General features: G+C 57.2%; 1 protein-coding gene across 6 annotated transcripts in view; it reads right to left on the bottom strand.

The window, feature by feature from the left end:
- Positions 1-19,999, bottom strand: part of MEF2D (myocyte enhancer factor 2D) — a 75,531-nt gene extending 55,532 nt beyond the window's left edge. For 4 of the 6 annotated variants that reach the window (XM_082298849.1, XM_082298855.1, XM_082298854.1 and 1 more), the window contains exon 1: positions 19,920-19,999. The gene's annotated coding sequence lies outside the window, so the exon portion shown is untranslated. Of the gene's footprint in view, positions 1-19,476; positions 19,581-19,919 lie in introns of those variants that run through there. The other 2 variants (XM_082298850.1, XM_082298851.1) reach the window with 2 other exon arrangements.
- Between the last annotated feature and the right edge of the window lie 370 nt (positions 20,000-20,369).

The following is a 20,369-nucleotide window of genomic DNA, read 5'->3' as shown; positions in this document are numbered from 1 at the left end:
CACAAGCCTTCCTTATGCCCCAACAACCTCTCCTGTCTGCTGCTGCCTCTCCCCAGAGGCCACGGATCCAATTCCCACTTGTCTCTCAGGCCATGCTTTCCCTTCTGTCACATGGGGGGACAGATCCTCTGCCACTGCAGCCATCCATGTTTCCCATCCACACAAACCCCACAGGAGGCACGGGGCAGTGAAAATCCCACCTGCACACGTGCTGACATACACCAGCAATTCATCCCTGACACTCCGTGGCCACTGACCAACACAACCACCCATGGGTTACACAATCAGAGCCAGAGGAAAATCAACAGAGTTTGGTTCTTCAACACACACATGGAGAGCCGCCACTGTCCCTGGAGGGCAGCAGGTCTGGGGGGCCCTGGCAGGGGTGACGGGCACAAGGAGCAGGTGGGTGATGTCGGAAGGGACCCCACCCACAATCTCATCCCAGCACACCTGTACATACATCAGCACCAGCCTGGCCTCGTCGCAGGTGGGGTTCACGTGTTCACAGCACTGACGTGGATCCACGTGAACAGCTCATGGAAGGCACCAGGAGCTGCTGTGTGTATGCCCAGCATGGGCAAAGCACACAGAGCCCTGGCAAGCAGGTGCCAGCTCCCCTCACCTCCCGCTTTGGGAAGGATCCTGCATTGGGCAGGTCCCCAAGGACCCCGTGGGAGTTGCTGCAGGCAGACACAGCACTCTTTCCCTCCCAGAGCCGGGAGCCCGGCCGGTCTGGGTGTCTCCACCCCCACTGGTGTCAAGGCCAGCTCAGCCCCAGCCCCAGCCCCAGCTCTGGCTCTGCCAGACAGGTCCAAACTCCAGGGCCACCGGGTGAGGTGTGGCCGAGCAGCGAGTGCCAGAGCCGGGTGGCAGGGAGGACAGGAGACAATCATCATCACTAAGAGCAAAGCCCAGGCCCCTCACGGCCTTGCTCTGCCATCACCTGAGTCAGCAACTGCCAGCCTGGGGACCTTCATCATTGCCACAGCCTCGGCAGGCAGCTCAGGCTGCCACCGGTCACTCGGCCCGGACTCTCCCCATGGAAACCAAACAAACACGATCACCCATGTGCAAAACTTCCAGCCCATCCATCTCCCCGCTCTGACAGATGGTAGCAGGTCCTAAGACACCTCTCAGCTGCAACTGGGTGACGTGCTGGGCTGGCAGAGGTCTTTCCCAGCATGGGCTGGCAGAGGTCTTTCCCAGCGTGGGCTGCCGGATGATCCCCCAAAATCTCTTCCAACGCCACTGCAAAGGCAGAAGGAGGAGGTGGCCACTTGCGAGGTAGGGGGACCAGGCAAACCTGCACCTGCCCCTTGCTGCTGTTCCCCATTCCAGGGAACGAGGACAGATCCTGGCCCAGCCCCATGGCCCCTGTTGGAAGCTGAGAGCTTTTTTTAAGCCTGTTTATAAGGGCAACTTGCAAACAAGAAAGAAAAGGGAGCTCCTTGTGGGGAGGAGAGGGGCTCCACGGTCAAATGCCGGCACCTGGGAGACTCACACTTAATTCTGGGTTGTGCTACAGCCCCTCCGGTGTGTCCAGAGCGGAGCCAGCCACGGCCAGGGCTGCTGCCTCCAGCACCCTTCACCAACCCCTCCTGGCCCCACTCCAGCACCCAGCCCACCAGTGCCAGCCATGGACAGCAGCACCCATCAGGCAAACCCCTGCAAGTGGCTGGAAAACCACCTGGCACAGACACGATCTGAGCCAGAGCCAGGGCTGCCCGGCCTTGGGAAGCAAAAAGGGTGTTCACCCCACAGCCACTGTGCAAACCCTGACCCCTCCATACAAGCTCTGAGTCCAGTGGCTGAGCACGGCTCTTCACTGGCTACAAAGGCAGGACTGCATCCAGAAGAGCAGGTGTCACATCCTGACGGAGCAAAGCTTTGCTACCCAGCTGCCTCTGAAAACCCAGCAGGGGAAAACCCTGAGCCGGAGACAAAATCATCCCTGGTGTTACCCAAATCTCCCAGTTCAAGCCCCAGCTCCCTTCACATCCTTGGCAAATCTCCGTGGAGAGGGTGTCCACTCCCCAAACTTCAGATCCACTATTTAAAAAAAACCCAAAACAACAACAACAAGAAAAGATTAAAATATTTCTCCCCGGTGAGGTGCAGAGAAACACTCGCACATTCGGTGCCATCGTCAGCAACTCCTACACCACCCCCCACGTACGCCATTGCAAGGGGGAAGCAGAAGGGGGTTTATAGGCACCTACAGAGAAAAAAGAAGATTTCTGCGTAATTTGGTTAATCAGTCAACTGAATAGCGTGAATCCATAGGAGACTGTCCTGCCCTCCCCAACAACTCGGTGCCCCTTGGGGCAACAAAACCTCCATGGCCGGTACAAGCATCACCTCCCTCTAACAGAACCACAGCAGTGACCCTTGGAAAAGTTCCAAATCCCAAATGCAACTCCCAGTTTGAACATACTGGCAACAGCAAATGCAAAAAAAAAAAAAAGGTTTATCAAGTCTTGGAATCAGCAGAAAAACTCGTAGTGCTGTCAAAGGGGACCCAGCAGAAGCCCATGGACCTCAGCATCCTCAGTGGTTCTTCCCCTCAAAACCCTTCAGTCACTGAAGCAAAATTCAGAGGGAAGGGAAGGGAAGGGAAGGGAAGGGAAGGGAAGGGAAGGGAAGGGAAGGGAAGGGAAGGGAAGGGAAGGGAAGGGAAGGGAAGGGAAGGGAAGGGAAGGGAAGGGAAGGGAAGGGAAGGGAAGGGAAGGGAAGGGAAGGGAAGGGAAGGGAAGGGAAGGGAAGGGAAGGGAAGGGAAGGGAAGGGAAGGGAAGGGAAGGGAAGGGAAGGGAAGGGAAGGGAAGGGAAGGGAAGGGAAGGGAAGGGAAGGGAAGGGAAGGGAAGGGAAGGGAAGGGAAGGGAAGGGAAGGGAAGGGAAGGGAAGGGAAGGGAAGGGAAGGGAAGGGAAGGGAAGGGAAGGGAAGGGAAGGGAAGGGAAGGGAAGGGAAGGGAAGGGAAGGGAAGGGAAGGGAAGGGAAGGGAAGGGAAGGGAAGGGAAGGGAAGGGAAGGGAAGGGAAGGGAAGGGAAGGGAAGGGAAGGGAAGGGAAGGGAAGGGAAGGGAAGGGAAGGGAAGGGAAGGGAAGGGAAGGGAAGGGAAGGGAAGGGAAGGGAAGGGAAGGGAAGGGAAGGGAAGGGAAGGGAAGGGAAGGGAAGGGAAGGGAAGGGAAGGGAAGGGAAGGGAAGGGAAGGGAAGGGAAGGGAAGGGAAGGGAAGGGAAGGGAAGGGAAGGGAAGGGAAGGGAAGGGAAGGGAAGGGAAGGGAAGGGAAGGGAAGGGAAGGGAAGGGAAGGGAAGGGGCTTGCTGGCTCAGAAGCCAATTACAACAAATGGAAAGTGTTTTGCTTTTTAATCTGGTGATTTTTTTAGCTAATCTCTCCTTTGGAAAAGGACGATCGGCTCACTGGCAGGACGCTGCCAGGGGGATATAGCACGTGTGCAGTCCTGGCTGGAACAGAAACTCAAGCCCTTGCTCTCCATTCCTGTCCTTTTTGGGTGGATTTATCCTGTTTTTTTTCTCAGAGTGACTGTGCAGGGGCAGAGAAACAATAGCAGAGCTTTGGGAAACTTCTGAACAGGGGATTTTACTGTGTTTCTGTCTCTCTTTTCTGAAGAGGGGAGTTTTCTACTTTCAAAACACTCTTTTCACTTTGAGTTTTTCACCAGTTTGCACAGGAGGGTTTGGAGGTGGGAAAACCCTCCCCAGCCCCTGCGACCCTTCTGCTTCTGTGGGCTTTGTCCTCCTTGGGAGAAAAGCCAAGTCCTATTCCTCACCTGCCCAGAGATCATGGAATCACAGAATTATAGAATCCTTCCAGTTGGAAAAGACCTTTAAGGTCATCAAGATGATGCTTTTCCTGCTGCAAAGGAAGTTCCATTCTGAGGAAGTTCATAAAAATGAGAAGTTTTAGAAGTGAAAAGGACCACGCACACCCAAAACCAGGTTTGTTTCCTTCTCCAGCCCTGGGCAAGACCTCAACAAGATCCAGCAGAAGGGGAAAACCAGACCCAGCAGTCCAGGAGAAGACAGGACCCTCCTCACCCACGACCACCAGACAGCCCACCGGAGCTGGGAACCAGCTGGAACCTCTTCACCAATCCAGACTCTCCCAAGCATGTGGAGAGCCAGAGCAGGGAGGAGGCTGTTGGATGCCATCCCCAGAGCCCATAAATTACAGCAGGGAACAGAGTTGCATTTGCCCTACTTCTTATCTGTTTGGAAATTGCGCTGCTTTCCCAGCTGCAAAGGCAGCTCTGTTCCCAAGAATTTCAGCAAAGCCATGACCTCTTTCCAGGATTGTACAGTATATGGTGGCGGGGAGCCAGGGCTAATTATAGGCACAGGAAAAGGGGAGAGAGGCATTTGGAAAAGCTCTACCTTCCCAGCCACAGGGAGCGGGGCAGCCCAGCCCCAGCCAAGCCCCCGATGGGAGCACCCCAAAGGGCTGCAAAACCCAGGGACAGAGAGCAAATTCCAGGGATCCAGTCCTCCTGGACTTCACTATCCTCATTTTCTGGAAAGATGAAAGGCAGCATAAATCTCATCTCACAACGCTTCACAATTCCAGTGTGCTCTGGCATAGGGGGGAAGCCCCTGGGGGGAGCGGGACCGCCGCTGCCCCGGCACAGGTCGAGTGTCGGCACAGCACCGCCCCAGCCACGGCAAGAACCAGAGTCTGAGTCCTACACCATCTGAGCGGGTCGGGTTCCCTGCAGAGACCCCATCTCCCAAAGATGAACGATGCCACAAGCCCCTCAGCGTGCCCTCGTGCCCCAGCGCTGCCCAAAAGCACGGCCTGCAGAGATGCTCCCCAACCTGGAGGCAAATAAATGTGCATTAATTTAAACGCCAGCCAAGGCTCTTGGGCAAAGCCACGTGCACAGTTCATTGTCACTTGCTGAGCAATGTCAAAGGAGCCACCTCCCTCCCCGACCCGCTGCAGAAGTGGACAAGGACATGGTGACACATGTGCCCACGAGACCTTCCGGTGGGGAGGAGGCTGGGCAGGAAAGCACAGAACAGGCAGCAACTCTTTCAGCCACCAGGCTCCTCTCCAGAGCCACATTTCTGCACAAAACAAAACCTGGGGAAGGTAAAAATCCCACCTCATGGCTTTTTTGAGGGAGAAAAAAGAAAAGCCAGGAACCTTCTCGTTTGCCGCAATGGTTTTCATTTTCCACCAAATTAACTCGAGTCTCGACTCTGGCTGCCGGCAGATCCCCTCCCTGCCTGCTCGCTGCCGTGTGTGCCTGCGCATGTGGGAATGTGTGGGTGTGTGGGTTTTGTTTTGCTTTCTTCACCGGCTCTGCAGACCATCTCCTGCTCTCACCGATCGCAGCCTGCACAAGGCTCAGCCCTGCTCCATTATCCGGCAGGGTGACTTCCCACTTCTCCAGCTACAACCTCATGCAGGGCCACTCTCTTGCTCCAAGAACTTCTAGAAACATGGTTTGCGGGTATCCCAGCCCTCGGGGTGCTGCAGAGCTGTTGCCGTTGCCAGTCACTCCGAGAAGGTCCCTGTGTGGAGGGGAAGGTGCCAAGGCTGGGTGCTGCAGAGTGCGGGCACGGCTGCGCCAGGCTGGGACAGGGGACCGGCAGCACCAAGCAGGGACCAGCACAGCCTCCCAGCGAGAGAGCGCCTCTCACTAAAGGAAGGAATCTGCCTGCGCATGCCGGCTCCAGCTGATGCCCTTTTCTGAAGCCCCTGTGACAGCGGGAGGGGGGTTCAGTGCACACCGAGTTTGACCTGCTCCTGGTGAGACCCTTGAGATCAGCTCCAGCCAGCTTCCTGGATAATAGCCCCGGCTAAAACCTTGCCCTTGGTGCCTGGCCCCAGCGCTGCACGCGCTCCCAGAAACACTCCAAAGGCTGACCAAGCCTTGGTACAAACCAAAACCAGCACTTTCTACATGACACCCCCCCCTCCCCAGCTCCAACACTCCAGATGGGCACACCAAGGAATGGAGGGGAAGATAAACAGAAACAACTTCCCCACAGCTCACACCAAAGACCCCGGTACCGCCAGCGCCCAGCACCCGCGCAGCACCTCCCCGCTGCAGCAGCGGGACAGAGCGCGGACACCCATCCCCGCAGAGCCGAGCCCACCTCACCGGCACTGCCGGCACGTCCCGGCGGAGCACACGGCCTCGGCAGGGCCAACACAGCCCCTTCCCACCCGGCTCGGCGCGCGCCGCCACACACGGCTCAGCCCTAACGGGATAACAAGCTCACAATGAGATCCTAATGAAGGATTAGCGAAATACAGTTTAAAGAGATTAAGGCTGGGTGCAGCACTGAAACTTTTTTATTTATTTAATTTTTTCCTGAGAGCCCGGCAGAGGTGAGACACAGATTACAGCCAACATGGATGGACCTGGCATTCGCTGCTGCTTCTGGCGAACTCGGGATGGTTTTTGCATCACTCTCGTGCAAAGCGCGGCCAGGGCTGCAAAAAGGATGGAGGAACACACAAAAAATGGCTCGTGGCGCCTGCAAGCCCTGCCCAAGACACTTCACAGCCAGCCAGAGGCTTCCTTCATCTCTCCCCTCCCACACCAGTCCCTTCCCATCTGCATCCCAGCTGCGCCCGATGCTCTCAGTCCCGTGCTCTCAGTCCCGTTCGTAATGACTGCTGATGTTATCCGCCCGAGCCGGAGCCTTCCAAGGAGCCCCAGGGAAGCAGGTACTCAACTCTCATTCAGGGAAAGTTATTAATAGTAATTTCTTGGCTCTACACAAACAGAGCAAGAAGTCAGCCCTGGCCTGGGAGAGCTTGGCGTGACTGCCAGCCCCACGTGCTCCAAAAGGTCAGGAGTCTGGTTTGCCCCCAAATCAAACGAGGATGTTTAAAATAGAAAGCAACACATCTGGGGCTGCTTTTTGGCTTGTTTTGACCACTCATATATTTTTCTGCAATCACCAACACCACAAATTTTCTCCTCCCGAGAAAGGGCAACGTGACTGTCACCCCATCACGGGAATCCAGGAGTGGGAATTTGCTAAACCAGCCCCAAGAGTGCTAATGCCTGGGGGGGAATGGGCAAGCAAGGCTGGTGCTGGGGGACGGGACTGTCCCATGAGCAGTGGGGCAACTGCTCAAACCCACCCCTCATTTCAGCCAAGTCCTCCAAAGCTACACGACAAGAGGGAGGTGCAGAGCTGAGAAACATCCCTGTTGAGAGACTACAAAACAAATCAAATGAAGATGTTTGGAGTAGATCCAGATGTTTATTAGTGACGCACATGGAGGTATAAATAATTATCCGGTAGGAATTTTGTTCACAGGCAGCTCTCCCTTATCTAATCAGATCTCAGTGCAACATGGCCCTGGCCTCCCCGCACTTAAAAAGTCTTGAGAAAACCAGATGCAAAATAAAAAAACCTCACTAGGGGCACCAATTTAATCCCATTAATCACTGGATACTGGGAGCAGAGCTGCCAGCACTCAGATCTCATCCAGGCACAGCTCAAGGGAGGATTTTTTCCTCCAGCAGGAACACTGGCAGAGGGTCAGATCCTGCACGAGGGTGCAGAGAAGGGCCAGGAGCTGAACCCTTGCACGCTGCCCCATACCCAGCACCAGGCACAGGTACAGTGGCATCTGTGAGGACAGGAGCCACCGTGGCATTGGCTGGGCCCCTCCACACCAGTGCAAGGAGCTGGGAAGCTCTCGCCTGTAAGAAACCAACTGCTTAAAATACACTGGCCAACAAACCCCTCCCTTGTCCGGCTGCGCGGTACTGAGCGGCCTCTCCAGCACCCGGACACTGCAATTACCTAAAAATAAATGGACCACAAACCTCGAGAGGCCAAATGGCTGAGGGGGATGAGGACGGCAGGGAACGTGCCCCAGAAGCACCGAGCCTGGCAAGCTGGAGGGACCAGCAGCCGTGAGCGGCTGTCGCGGCACCACCACGAAGCCCAAGCCAAAGGGTTCACATACGACCAAAAAACAGGTAGAAAAAAGGCTTTAACAGCTCAAAAACACCACCTGGGCTGATTTTTCCCAGCCCTTAGCATCACCTAACCCATGGGAGGTGCCGGCCCACTGAGCCACACCACCGCCTCCCGCATCAGCAGCCCCTCACCCTGCCAACCCCCCCGCCAGCATTTCCGATGGTTTTCCAAAAATTTAACCAACCCAACCCACCATAGGCGAGGCTGCAGAGGGTTTTGCAGAGGCCAGAGAGGAGCAGTGTTGGAAACTTACTGTAGGAAATTGGCCGCTCGGCTCCAGCTCCTTGTCCCTACTGGTGGGAAAGTCTATAAATCTCTAATAAAGAAAAAAAAATCCCCTCCCATTTTATTCCTTCTCTCCCCCCTTCCCAAGGATTGCGAAACTGAGAGGGCAGCCGGGGCTTGGATTCGCAGCATTGCTGAGTTCCTACAGAGTCTGGGCTCCCTGCCACCAGCAACAGCGGCTCTGGGGGTGTGGAAAAAGGGAGGGAAAAAAAATAAAAAGAAGAAGAGGAGTAAAAAAAAAATATAAAAAAGTCCTGTTTATTTTGGGGGATGAGAGAGAAAACTTGCACTGCACGAAGTGGGGTGGAGGGGGAGCGAGGCTCTGGCACTCCTGCAGGCACCACGCGTTTGGGAATCAAAAAGGCTCCGTTAAAACGCCTGGATTTTGGGTGGGAATCTGAGCTTGCAGGGGGTGCTCTTTCCCAGAGTGTACATGGGCAGTAAGCAATCTCGTATAGAGCGAGGCAGCACCTCCCAGGGCAGCTGGACCCCCTCGAGGGCACCCATGGGTGCCAGCTCTGCTCTGCCCTGCCCTGACGCGGCCCTGGGCGCTGAAAGGGGAATTACTGAAGACAGACTGGAAGAAAAGCCTGCTCCAGCCGTGACCCAGATTCCCCTCCAGCCTGATCCCTCACTGAAGTCATAATCCTTGGAGGGCTTCTGGTCCTTTTTTTTTTTTTAAATACATCCCTGAGTGTTGCCATGGTGACAAGGGGGATGCTATAATTTCAGCATTATAGACTTCAGCGCGAGAACAGGAGGGAGAAGGTGGTGGAAATATGGATGAGCTGCACTGGTAATGCATTTAGGGAAAAAAGAATTAAAAAAAAGAAAGAAAGAACCAAGGCAGCACCTTGGCTTGGGCAACAGAGACTGGAGGCGCAGGCCCGTGTCACAGCTGAAGGGATGCAGGGGATCATGGATCATGGAATGGTTTTGGTTGGAAGGGACCTTAAAGATGGTCTCGTTCCAGCCCCTGCCATGGGCAGGGACACCTTCCACTAGACCAGGTTGCTCCAAGCCCTGTCCAACCTGGCCTTTGGCACTTCCAGGGATGGGGCAACCTAGGCGACCTGTGCCAGGGCCTTACCACCCTCAGAGGGAGAAAATTCTTCCCAATATCCCACCTAACCCTGCCCTCTGTCAGTGTGAAGCCATTCCCCCCTTGTCATGTCACTCCAGACCCTTGTCCAAAGTTGTCTCCAGATCTCTTGGAGCCCTTTAGGCACTGATGAGGGCTCTAAGGTTTATCTGGAGCCTTCTCTTCCCTGGAATGGGGACCTGCTCCTGTCCCTCAGCCAGAGTACCTACTTTGGGGCATCGTTTGGGCAGCAGCTTCCCTGGGCATGGAAGCTCCAGACCCTGCAGGGCTTTGGGGGATGCAGGCTGCCACCCTGCCAGGACACAGCGACAAGTCCTAAATCCCCCAGCAAACCTTGTGGAACCTGAGGCAGCTCTGAGCAGGAGCACCCTATTTTGGGGTGGCCTTAGCCCAGCCCACCACAGCTCAGCACCCAGCCGGTGTCAAAACTTTGCTAAGAAGCAGCTCCAAAAGAGCTGCCCTCCCCTTTTTACCTCCATTTCCTACCGCCTTTCCTCTCCACCTGCTTTGCCCATAGCAGGTCCTCATGGTATCCCACAGCAAGAAGGATGTGGGAGACCCTGAGTTCCTGTCCAGCTCCCAGCTGGAATAAAACCCACCACTGCCGGTGTTTCTGCAAGGGCATGAGATACCTCTGGGTGTTCTTAACATCGCACTACCCTGGTTCAGCCCTAGAGAGCCCCTGGGCTGGTGTCTGTGAGTTTTCAGGCTGGTAGGTGACCTGTGACCCCACAGGAGGGATGAACCACAGCTTCAGACCCTAGGGACTTCAAGCTCTCCTGTAGCACAGAAATAGCAAAACTGCATGAACAGAAGCCAAACCAGTTTTAGCCACGTTTCCACCCCACTCGCACCCCTTCCCGCCCCATCGCCGGGCACTGAACCGGCACCTGCTGTGACGAAAAATTTCCGAAAGACGCACAAATAAAAATAAGATCATACACAAACACCTCTGCCCAAACCCAGACCAACGGCCCATGACCCCACCACAAGAGCAATGGGCTCTTAGGGACTCATGGGGTCCCAAAGGAAGCCACACTGCCCCGGGGGATGCCAGGTCCACACCACACACGAGTGGGGAGGTGAGAAAAAGCTCCGGTCTGGTGTGCGGTACCCGGCACCGCGTCCTCTGGCCATGCAGCCTGCACCCCTCGGCCTCTCTGAGGGGTGGGAGACAAATCCTGACCGCAAAACGCAGGTGGCCAGTGTCAGGGGTGCTGAGACATCACTGTCTCAGTCCTGTACCAGGCCTGGGCACGGCTCAGTGGGGATCTTCAAAGGGCACCGTGATGCTGGGACAAAAGGGTCTCCTGAGCTCTAAATGCCTAAATAAAACCACAGCACATCACTGCAAAAGTGGGAACTCCAGGTGCGGGGTGGCAGCGGGTGCCAAGGACCCCCCACCAGGACTCAACACGCTCCTTCCTCGCTGCAAAAAATCTTGTATAACCCCAGTGGAAAAACTATTTCGAGTGTTTTGTTTCAGTGCCTGAAGAGGAGCCAAACCCCCAAACTACCACCTTCAGCATCTGACCTGTCAGGCCTTGGGCCATCGAGTGCTTTCAGCAGTGCCCCGAGCTCCAGATTTAGCCTCAGAGGTATTTATCTCTGAGAAGCTAAAACCAAAGCTGCATTTGCATAACAAAAAGACCCCAATGCTCGGTGCAAGTGCGGCTGGCAGGGGAGAGGACATGCAAAGCAGCAAAGGCGCTGAAGGTCACCCAGGCGGATGCTGAGCTCGCAGTGGCTGGTCCTCTCCACTGGAAAGGACAAGGCAAGAACATCTTCCCATAAGGAAAGCATCTTCCCAACCTTCCCACTTCCACCTCGTCCAGTTGGAGCAGCTCTCTCCAGCACAAGAGCAGGTGTGAAATCCTGCTTGCTAAAGCACACACTCACATCTCGCCCTAAAGCTGAAAGACCTAAGGGCAACTAACAGGATTTTTCCAAACTCTCTGAATCTGTGTTGAGAGCTGGGCTCACCGTTTTCCTCTCCCGGCTGCCAGTGGCCTGCGCGAGGACAGGCAGCTTCATCCCCTCGGGAGCAGTGCCTGTGGGGAAGCAGGGGGCGAGGAACCCAGCCCTTGGCCTTTCCCCAGCAGCACCCGAATGCAGCTCCCACGACCCCTGCGGCCCCCAGGAGCAACCAGGAACTCACCCCACCGGGACCCCCACCCGTCCCGCGGGAGCAGGCGGACGGCACAGCAGCTCCGTGCTCAGCTGTCTGACACACCAGGTCAGCACCTGCTGCCACGCTGTGCCTGCAGCTCAAGCCAGCACCTGTGCCCTTGTTTTGGGACAAAGTCCCTTCGGGAACTGGCGCCACCCGACTCCCCGTCTCCTCCTTATCTCACACCGACACACACGGACTGAATCCCCTCCTGCCCTGCCATGCTCACAGCTCAGTCAAAGCTCAACCGTACCAAAACCCCAGGGGGGTCACACCAAACCCCATAAAGCATTGCCGTGCCCCAGGCCGCCCCAAGAGCCAGATGTTCACCTCTCCCCCCCGCAAGGAAATGCCAGCTCTGGGAAGAGGATTGATGGAGGAGCAAGAAGCAGCCACCAGCTGCCGCGGGAAGAGCCTTGGCTGCCTTCGCCACCAGCATCTTGCTCCAACCATTTGTTCTGCTTCTATTTTCGAAAGCGCTGGGGCTCAGCGCTCCGCAGATCCCAGCCTCCCTCCCAGCCTCCCCACCGCCGAGCGAGGCGACAGATTTCTGCTAAGAGGTAGCGCCGGCTCCGCTCCCCATCTTGGCAGCGGCATCCACGCAGGGCTGGGGATATTTTTGAACGAACAAGCCGAGAGGTGCTAGTTTTCCCGGCGGCTCGTTGCCGGTGCGTGGGAAGGACGGCCATGCCGAGTCAGGGAAGGTTGAGGATGGATCTGTGATCGATCCCTGTGCCTAAAACCCTGAAGATGGGGCGGCGAATCCTCCTAAGTCCTGCAAAGCGAGATGGCCAGTGGCACATGGAGCTCTCTGGGAAAACATCACCCAAGGGACGAGGCTGGAGATGAGGCCTGACTTTGGCTGCATCCCAACCCCCTGCGCCCTTCCCAGGAGCCCCCACGCTGGTCCATGCTCTCAGAGGAGAGCTGGCATGCACACACTGTCCATGTGATCCCAAGTGCTGCTCCTCACTGGAATACTAGATGGAAAGCTGCCCCATGCCCACGTCCAAGTAAGCCCTGCCTTCAACCAACCCTTCCACATCCTGTTCCAGTTATTGAAATAAATCTGCTACTATCACAGGGTTTTCCTAGGGGCAGACATGTCCCCAGGGAACATGTGGTTTATCCCCTGGGATAAACCCAAGGGTTGGAATGAGATGATTTTTAAGGTCCCTTCCCACCTAAACCATTCCATGAGTGTGGTAACTGTGCCTGGAGGCACCTCCTCACCTCCATGACCTCTGCAGTGGTGCCTGCACCAGAGACGCTTGGTGACACACAAACGCTTTCCTTTCCCCCATGGTTCTTCCAGCAAGTTCTGAACCAGTCCAAGCACCGCATGCCAGGCTCCGTGTCCGACAGAGCCAAAGCCAGAGCTCCCTGCAGGGGAATTTTAAAGGCCAAAAATCCACACACAGTTCCCAGCAGGAGGAGGGTGCTTGTGGCAGAGCCAGGCTCCAGCAACACCGGGATTTTAACAAGCTGTGGGGTCTTCAGCCACTCCAACCTGCCACCCATCATCGAGCTGAGCGGCACCAGGGTCCCCACCCAGACAAGGTGTCACAGGTGCCACAGGACACCGCAGCCCAGGGATGGACACCATTCCCAGCCACTGGCATTCGGACAAAGCAGGCTGTTCCTCCCAGGGCTGGCAGCTCACTCGGACGCCAGCAAGAAGCCTGTGGGTACCAGCTCCACGGGGACATTTATCACGAGATTTAGACAAAGCACGACAGCTCAGCCCTCACCTACAGTTACACAAACACACAGCCACTCTATGCCTCCGTATACCCAAAATGGGTGAAAACCACCCATTTCTTGGCTGTCCCAAACTTGCAGAAGGTCCTTCCCCATGGGTGTCACCACGGACCGAGAGCACCCACGCCTGGAGCCCGATCCCTGCCATTCCCTGCCCCAGCCCCTCATCACAGAAGTTTATCTCCTGCTCCCAGCACTGAGCACAGCGGCTGCGGGGCAGGACGGTCTCGGTGACTGTCTGTGCAAAATAAAAAAACGCTGGTCGGTCAAAATAATTTGTCCACATTCTTTATTGTAATTTTTTTCTTCCCTGCCAGTGGAAACTCCTGCTCCGGCACCATGTCTCAAGGTTACTGCTAGGGGTGGGGGAGGATTTCAGGTTTTACAACTGAAAAATTCCAGACAGAAACCCAGAAACGTTGCCAGTTTTTTACTGAACAGAAGTTCTTTATCCAATTAATTTAATTTATTTAACTTATGGGGTTTTTTTACACTTAATGCAGCAGGTTTAAGCAAACTCTGTTTTTTTCAGCCCCTCAAATTCTGTCTGCTTTGACAGAAAATTCTCACCGATGCCATGAACATTTTCCATTCTCAATTTCTTTTCTAAGGAAAACCAAACCAAACAAATCCGACCCCACATATTTTCCCCGCCTGCACCACATGGGACGTGTTCCTGGGTATGGTGCCTAGCAATTTTTCCCTGAAGTCTTCCAATAATTGGAAAGGAAAAAATTTAAGAGTAAAAAGAAAAAATTCATCTTCAAAATAAGGAAAGAAAAAAGGTGCTTTCGAAAAGGATGGAGGAAAGTCACTTTGTTCCAAAAGGCACTTCCATTTAAAAAGGAAGATGAAAACTTCCAAGCAGGGCTATTTATAACCACTGCTTATATCCATCAATAACACCTTGCACCTGAAGCTCCACCACATCCTCCAGAGCAGGTACCCCCAGGCCCACAGCCCCAGCACCCCTGGGGCCGTGAGCTGCAGGATCCATCATGCACGAGATGCTGATAACCCCCTATGGCAAGAGGAGAGAGGAGAAGAAGGAATCCCACTAGGAATCCTAAAATGATCCCTTGGCAGCCCTGGGGTGGGCTCAGGTCAGGGACCTGGCCCCGCAGGCAGGTGCTGCTTCCCAAATCTCATTACTACTTTTTGGGGATGGAAAAAAAGGTAAAAAAAAAATTCGTGAGCCATGGATTTGTCCTGCCTCCTTCCAAAAAAAAAAGGCTGATGCAACAGCAGTGCTGCAGTGGGAGGTCACCCTTCCCCACAGCCCCCAGCCCCCCCTCCATGCCCCAAGCACCCCAGCTGGGGGGGGCTGCAGGCACCTCCTCCTGGAAGCGGTTTGGGGTTTGTGCCGGACGCTTGCTGGAAGCTGTTTGAAGCTCTGGAAAGAGAAACGATTCCTCCTCCTCCTCCTCCTCTTCCTCCCTGCCCAGAAATAGGTCATTTAATTACCCCCTTTCCAACCCCAACCACCAGTGACTCAGGACAGGAGGTGGGAGCTCTTCCACCCTGCGCCGGCTCCTGCCCAGCAGCAGCCCAAAGCCACTGTGCATGGCTTTGACCTTGAGCCATTGTGCCAGCAGGACCGGGCTGGGAGGGCACAGCCAGCACAGATGGCAGGGGCTCAGCTCCCCACCTCTGCATTCCAGCTAGCGCTGGTCACTGGAAGCAAGGAGGGTCGGGCCACGGGTGCTGCCAACCCCCTCCATGCGCAGCCACGGGCAGGGCCGTGTGCCGCCTCCGGGAAAACCAAGGGCTAATTGCACGTTGGGAAATCCTACGTGTCCTGCTCGGCACGGAGGGAAACGCGCGGCCCCGGCACGGTCCGGTCCGGCTGCTTCGGGATGGGACAGTACAGTGGCTCCTGGGTGGTGGCTGGAGCCTGACACAGCCCAGCACAGGCACCATCCCGCCCTTCCAGCTTGTCCTCACCGCGCACACCAGGACACCCGCCCGGCACCGCTCCGGCCACTCGGGCTTCGCGTTTGGCAACGAAAGAGCAGCACTGCATGCCCGCTCCGCTGGGCACTGGAGGGGCACGAAGCTATTTAAAGTCCACTGGGCACCATGGCAGTACTCAGCATTGGGAACAGGCCCCGACAGCTGTTCCAGCATTCCAGCAGTCAACCACAACCAGGACATCTCACCGTGACCAGGCCCTTCCAGGTGACACGGATGGTGGCAGCAAGGACCCACCATGCATGCATGCACCTCATCGCCCCCTTTTATATAGGGGTGGTGCTCCCCTATAGCTCAGAAGCAGCCTGGGTATCATGGAGCAGTTGCTGTGTGCCCCCAGCCTTGTCATGACCCAAGCGAAAACAGGTCACGTTTCCCAAAAAAACTCTTCTCATGCAACTCAGAGACCCAACTCCCCCATCTTTTGAGCCCCCATTTAAGAGAAAGCAAACCTAGACCCCACCCCCCAAAATAAATCACTCCAAATTGGAGTATTTATCAAACCCTTGCTCTCCACATGGATACTTTTTTTAGGATTTTTTAAAGGATGCAGGTTCCTGTCTGTTTTGCAAGCAGTGGGGAGCTACAACAGGGAGACACCAAGAGTGAGGGGAAAGGAAAAATTAAAGAAGAACCACAAGCAAAGCAAAGTGGAGTGCAAGATGCAAACCGACAGATCCGGGGAGGCAGAGCTGCTGGCAGGCAGACGGTGAGATCCATCTTGAAAGCAAAAGCAAACTGCAGCTCACACAGGCAGAGGGAAAAACCTAGAGGTCTTCAGCACTGCCTGAGCTCTGATCAAACAAAGTGATTAACAAATTTCAGCTTTTTATTGAAAGCGTCTCTAATTAGAGGAAAAAAGGAAAGGAAAAAACCAAACCAAACCCCTGAGAGTCACATCGAGTGGTGAAGTCCCAGACAGTGTTGGGGGGCTGCAAGGGGGTGATGCACCCCACAGTCCTGCTGGCACATGGAGGGCAAGCACAGCCAGGGGCACCCAGCACTCACCCCATGGCACCAGCATGGCCACACATTTCGGTGCCTCCCCAGCCTTCCTCCTCCTCCCCCTCCTCCTCCTCACTTGCTTTCTGCACACCGCGTCGGGCTCAACAGCAGAGCCAAACCTTCCCGGGAGCAGGACTGTCATCTGCAATAGAGTCACCTCTGAACTCGGGACAGCTCAGCCTCCAGGAACTGCCAAAATAGCGATAAAAATAAGAAAGAGCCCCTGGCCTGAGGAGTTCACCCTCCGAACAGATGGGACGGCGGCGGGGTGAGGCAGGGGGATATTTTTAGCTCTGGTTGCAGATGGGGAAGTCCGGCACAGCACCAACACGGCAGCCCCATGGCCGCCCATGCAGCTCGCCATGGCTTGGGTAACCTCCGTGTGCACTCCGAGGTATTAACAGGATTTAATGGGATGCTGCCTGCTCACTTCCTGAGCCTCAGGCACCACCTTCCAGGCCAGCTCACACCAGCACAGCTCCACATGGCATCTCACCACCACTGTCGGGGGCACCCAGCGAGGCAGCAGTGGTCCGGGGGAGCGGAGTCAATGTCAGCAACCCACACCCCTCTCCCTCTTTCCCCTTCATTCCCAAAACGGCCACCTCCCTGCAATCCATCACAGAGCAGAGATGCCACGCAGCACCCCATGGCGGGTTCCTCCCAGCACGCTCCAGGCGATGCCAACCTGACCCTGGGAAGCACTCTGGCTTGGAAAAAAAGAGGCAAAAGCAATTTCTGCCCCTCACCACAGATGCTTTTTCAGGTTCAAATGACTCGCCCAGGGTGCCAGACGCATAGCCTGTAGCTGAGCCCTCCACACCTGGCTGAAGCCCTCCTGTTCTTTCGGGATGTGCCAGGCAGCATCTCCTCCCACCCTCACATCCATCCTTCCTTCGTGAGCCAGGGCCTGCACCAGCATTAACACCTCCCTGCCAGGCAGCTGCCGGCACCCGTTCCCGGCACGCGCCAGCACCGCGGCAGCTGGGTCCCACTCCCGTACTTTTCGTCCGACACTTTCGGCTTTGTTCTCCCTCTCACAAAGCCGCCGTGAGGCTGCCCTGGCAGCACGAAGGGACCTTGAAGTGGATGCGGTTTATGACCATATTTAGGCTCCTTTATGTTGCCAGTCACAGTAAAGGGCTGCAGCATTAAATGAGACTCAGACCCCACTTGTTTCACTTGGCAGCCTGGGAAAAATCCACCCCGGGTGACTCCAGCACCGTCCATGCCTCCGCCCTGCCCGCTCAGGGACAGCAAGAAATAGCAACAGCCCTTTCCAGCTCTGCAGCTGCACTTCCCAAGAGGAGCCAGGAGCCCCTTAGCAGTGAGGAGGGGGGGATTAAACACATTAACCACCTCTCCCATTCCGAGAACACCACCAAAGCATGGGGAAGAAAAGGGACATGCCCAAGGTCACCTACTGACAAAGCCAGCACTTCTCAAGGTCCCAAGAGCCCCCCAGCAGGAGTGAGCACACACAGGGACGTGACTGCTCGGCATGAGGAGCCCCCATGCTGGTTTGAGCCAGGGGAGAGCCCAGGCAGGAGTGGAAGCCCCGAGCCACCTGACATGGGAGCTAATGCCCCTTCAACATGAGCACGTTAAATCCCTGCTGTGGCAGAGGCACCAGTGAAACCCAAGCAGTGGCCCCCACCACTGCGGGGACACTGGCCACCTGCTCTGAGCCAGCACAAGTGCAGATGCCTCGGCTTGGCAAAGCCGTGACAACTGCAGGGGCTGAAGGGCAAGGTGGTGGGGGTGGAAAGGAGAAGCCATGAGGCCCATCCAGAGGTCCGTGACCTTCAGGAGCCCATGGCAATGATCCTGAGGGCAGGGCAAGCAGCATGCTTTGAGCTCCAAAGGGACAGGGGCAGCTCGGTGCTCCCAGGCCAGGGCCACCAGCACCGAATCGGCTCAGAGAAGGAAAGAATGTACCCAGAATAACCCTTACCTGCACCCAAAACCTGCACCCCTGGCCTGATGAGCATCCCCATCACGCTGAGGCTGGCATGGCCCCGTCCCCAGCGGCAGCAAGATTTCAGGCTGGCTGTCCTGGGACAGTGGTTTGAGAACACCCACCTTGGTGAAGCAACACCAGCCCAAAAATTCATGCACAGCCACTGCGGGAGAAGGGACTTTGGAGGGACAGGATCAGACCTTCCTGGCATGGGGGAAGGTAGAGGTGCTGAGCTGAAGTGCCAGTGGAATTTGCACCAGCACAGGTGTCTCTGTCCCTGCCCAGACCCCTACCCGCAGCACGGGGGAGTCACCAGCCAAAACCGTGTGGCAGCTCCGACACTTGTGGAGGATGAAGAGGGGGCGACAGCCCAGCTGATGGCCATGCAGAGCTGGGGGTACCGTGGGGCTCCACGGGTGCAGGGGGAAGAGCTGCGTGTGTGGCACACACGCGTGTATCACTGACCGTGCGCTGCTCTTGTGCGTGAGGGGAGAAAAGGAAAAGAAACAAAAAAAATAAAAACCAACGACAAAGCCAAAGGGGTTTGGGAGCTGCAGGAAAGGGATAAGCTGCGGGCAAACCGGCGTCGCAGATGCCGAACAGCCGCAGATGCTGGACGCCCTGTCACCGCATCCCTGCTCAGCATCGCCGGTCCCTCTGGCCAAGGAAGAGCTCGACACCCCGGGGAGGCCGTGGCAGTAGTGACGCGGTTTGGCCCCACCACGATACCCTGCTCCGGCCGCTGTCGGATGGAGCTGAGGCGCTGAGCCTCCCCCGGACAAACAATCCCAGCTGTCGGCTCCGGAGCCGGCGCACGGCCAAGGCATGGGCGCTCCAGGACTCGATTTACCGCCGGCTCTCCCAAAATCTGCTCTTGCCAATCAAACCGCAGCCGCCACCGGCACCCGAAGCCTCGCCGGCGGGTCCCCCCACAGCCCCGATGTCATCACCCTATGTCCTGCCAGGGAGGGCACTCCCCAGCCCCCGAAATCCACTGGGCCCTGCTTCTCCCTGGGTCCCGCCAGGCCGCAGCGAGTCCCATCCGGGGGTGGACGCAGTGTCGCGGTGGGCTCGCGGTCTGCCACCACGGGGGTCCCACGGGGACGTTGCCCACTGCCCCGGAGCGGAGTGGGCACCTCCAGTGCCGCCCATCGGCAGCACCCAGCGGGACCATCCCCGTGTGCCGCACCCGGCACCCGCATCCCCCCCGTGTCCCGCGTCCCCCCGTGTCCCGCGCCCCCCTCACCTGTCCCCGCAGCGCCCAGGCCGAGCCGCCACCTCTTCCCCTTCCTCCCGCTCCCTCCTTCACCTCTGCACCATTTTGGTGACGGTTTGTTTTGAAGCCGAGGGGGGAGGAGGGAGGAGGGGGGCGCGGGGGGAGGATGTGCCGCTGCCGCCGCCGCCGCTGCTCCCGCCCCCGCCCATCCCCGCGCCTCGGGGCGGCTCCGTGCGGCGCGGGGGTCGGGGGGGTCCCTCCGCTCCCCCCACCCCAAACACAGCCGGGCGGAGCGGGGCTCCGCGCCCCCCCTGAGGCCGCCCGGGGAAGGGGGGGGGTGGGGGGGGCATTCTCGGAAGTAGCGCCAGAATCGCGAAACGTTAAAAGAAATAAAAAATAATTAAAAATAACAATTAGAAGGAGAAAAAAAAAAAAACCGACAGCGAAGAAGCGCGAGAGCGGGAGGGACCCACCTGAGCGGGGCGCGGACCGGCCGCTGCCGGGGCTGCGGCGGAGCCGGCGGGGAGCGACCATGGCCGGGCCCGGCCCAGCGTCAGGGGCGGCGGCGGCGGCGCGGGCGGCCAATGGCCGCGGCGGGGGGGAGCGAGCGGGGCCGGGGGGGACGGGGTGGGACCGGGGCCAAGGGAGGCTGAGCCGGGGGGGAACCGGGGCCTACCGGGGCTGAGCCGGCAGCCGAGCCAGGCCCGGGGGTGCGGTGAGCAGGGGAGGGGGAGCACTAGCCGGCGGGGGAGGTGGGGGGGAGAGGGGGGTGCGCTGAGCCCGGACCTTCCCTCTCTCACCCTCAGGGCCTGGCCTGGCTCCACTCGTGTTCCCCAGGGTGGGCAGGAGTGTCCAGCCCAGCCCCGCGGCCGGAGCAGCCGCCCCGGGGTGATGGGGGCATGGTGGGTTCTGCCCCAGCTTCC

This window comes from Coloeus monedula (assembly GCF_965178545.1).
Source record: "Coloeus monedula genome assembly, chromosome: 29".
NCBI lineage: Eukaryota > Metazoa > Chordata > Aves > Passeriformes > Corvidae > Coloeus > Coloeus monedula.
This window is presented reverse-complemented; position numbering and strand designations above follow the sequence as displayed.